At 34.4% G+C, this 2,977-nt stretch overlaps 1 protein-coding gene across 1 annotated transcript in view; it reads right to left on the reverse strand.

The window, feature by feature from the left end:
• The window catches only part of mnd1 (meiotic nuclear divisions 1 homolog (S. cerevisiae)), a 13,416-nt gene that overhangs the window by 6,512 nt on the left and 3,927 nt on the right, over positions 1-2,977 (reverse strand). The window lies entirely within an intron of this gene.

Below are 2,977 nucleotides of genomic sequence, written 5' to 3' on the forward strand. Positions count from 1 at the left end.
AGAGAGTAAGATTGTTTTTTTGTGTGGGGGGGGGGGGGGGGGGGGGGGGGGGGTGGATTGCTGAATGATTGCTGAATGTCCAGACAGTAAACAAAATCTCAGCTTTGAATAACAATCAGCCTGAGTGGTGCTTATTTTATGATGATGACTATTTATTATGAAACTTATTTTGAATTATGATACTATTTAAATGAACTGAGATAATAATGAAGTATATTAGAATTATTAGCATAATTATAAAGACTGTGGAAAGACAGAACATGAGCACAGCTACACTATTGCTAAAAAGTTTGCAGTCAATATTTTTCCAATTAATACTTTTATTCAGTAAGAATGCACTAAATTGATATGACATTAAAGACTTGTTACAAAAATGTTCCATTTCAAATAAATGCTGTTTTTTTTTACCAAATGTGGATTTAAGAATCCTAAAAAAAAACACTATTTTAAACTTTGATAATAAGAAATATTTCTTGAGCACCAAATCAGCATATTTGAATGATTTCAGAAAGATCATGTGACAATGAAGATTGGAGTAATGATACTAAAAATTCAACCTTGCTATCACAGGAATAAATCCAATTTTTAAAAAAATATTCCAGTAGAAAACAGCCATTTTAAATGGTAATAACATTTCACAATACTGCTCTGTATTTTTATAATCAGTATGAGTTTAAAAGACTTTTCAAAATCGTACCGACCCTAGACTTTTGGATTGTAGTGTATATAGCAATATAGGATCTGTTTTCTGCAGTTATACAGTGCTGTCCTTGACTGCAATAATTATTCATTAATATCTGACCCCTAAATGCTGCAAACGGCCAATCAGAATCAAGCATTCCACCGAGCTGTCAAATAAGATAAGTGTAATTTACTGGTGTTATAAAAAACACGCACTAATTTATTTATTTGTCATGTGTGCAGTTCTTGTACATCCTATAGCAACACAACAAAAAGCAAGCTATGACTAAATTATTAAAGATCAACCTTTAAAGTGTACAGCTGCCTTAGCCATTACTAACACACCAAGACACAAGAGTAATTTCCTTTCAATGTTACTAGTACCAGTGCATAAATTCTAAATGGGGATCATGATCCCTGCGCCGAATATATATACAAATGTTTTGTCTGTTGACCCAGAATTGTGTGAGAATGGTGCTCTGTGCTTTTCTGTTAAACATATTTCAGAACATAGTACCTCAGGGAGACGCAATAGTTCTGACCGTCTGTAAGCCAATTCTAAAAGTGATTAAAACATAGACATAACAACTAATCCCAAGAGGCAGAAAAAGCATCAAGTATTTCAGCAGGGACTACTGACATTTTCACAGCATTTAAACTGGAGGGGCTGTTAGAGAGACGGAGCTGCAGGGATGGGGTGATGAACGAGGTGGATGATGTACAGAGAGGTTACAACTGTTATTTTCTCTCAAGAGACGTGAGTCATTATCTCCACCAGCGCCTGAGAGAGATGATTATTCACGGCTGATCGCAGGACTGTCTGGAGCGGATCACAGAACATTCAGAGCTGAACTTGTCTGGAAATGTGCGATAGGTCAGGAATATTATAACAAGGCATTGAACATTTGTGTAGAACTCTAGCTGTATGTTACAGGGTATCTACAGTTTTTTTTTCCAAATCAAATGTATAGACATTTTAAGACCTGAAATGTAATACCACAATTAATACCATATGCTCATACAGAACAAACTCATACAATGTCAAAATAAGTCACGTATCTCAGACTCTTTGACTTGTTGAATCCGTGCAACGGCCTGTTTAATCAAGGGCTTAATACAGCAAAACGAGTTTAAAATACTCAAGACACATACTTCAGTACATACCTGTGTACTGAAATTGGTTTATGTTCTAATACCTAAATGCATGCAAATTAGTCATTGACTTTCAAAATATTTTTTTGATACACTAAAGCACTGTCACTACAGTCATCAAAACACGACTTCTGTACAAATTTACTGCCTTCAACAGTGAATTTCAAAACAATCACTGTAAGGCTTCAGACTTGCTGTAAGCAATGTTTCCCTTATTATGCAGAATTATGTGAACAGAGTTGCTGATTCTTTATTGTGTGCTACTCGCTCCCAGGTGTCTTGTCAGAATAATGCAAACGACTGCTTTACAAAAATTCACAGCAGAAAAAATGCAAAAAGAGGATCTTTGCAATGGAAAACAAACTAAATGCAGCAATGACATCTTAGTGGGTTCTTATTATTAATTTGTGCAGTATAGACAACTCCATGATAGAAAGTAGACAAGCACAGATCATGCTTTAAGGAGAACTAACCTTGATGTTTTTTAGACATTATGAGTGTCACAGTGATGCAATTGTGAAATCAATTTAAGATTGATAACATTAAGAAACATCAGAATATCCTCTTTTAAGACAAGGCAGAGCAAGCACGAAGAATTTGATAAAAACATGAATAAAAAAGAAGTACACAGTAACAATGTACTCGGTAATCATCAAAATCAAGCCCTTTTGACCAGCTGAAACTAATTTTACATACAGTACACACTTTAGATGATCTAACCGCTTAATTCACTAACGTGTTGCAAAGTTCATGGAATTAAATATATATTAAATATTCAAAGACTTTTTGAAATTATATTAAAGTGTATATACTGAATGCCAGTGGTATATGAAAAATACTAATAACAGAGAGGGAAATGCTATACTTTTTAATTTACTGTTTACTTTACTGCTAGGAGACTTAATGTGTTTCACTGCTGTTTCTAATAATTTATTAGCCAGAACTGTTAACCAGACAGTAAACTCATGAAGAGTTTGTGTCCATCTGCGCTACATTTTTTTAAACTACAAAAAAGAAAAAACACTAGCCAACCTTATCAATCAGTTAGATTGATGAAAAATGATGAAAAAACTCAACCATCCTCATCCAACTCTATATATAATCTGGGGGGGGGGGGGGGGGGTCGTAGTAATTTTTTTTTTGG

Source organism: Sinocyclocheilus grahami, unplaced genomic scaffold (assembly GCF_001515645.1).
Source record: "Sinocyclocheilus grahami isolate Dianchi unplaced genomic scaffold, SAMN03320097.WGS_v1.1 scaffold288.1, whole genome shotgun sequence".
In the NCBI taxonomy this organism is placed as follows: Eukaryota; Metazoa; Chordata; class Actinopteri; order Cypriniformes; family Cyprinidae; genus Sinocyclocheilus; species Sinocyclocheilus grahami.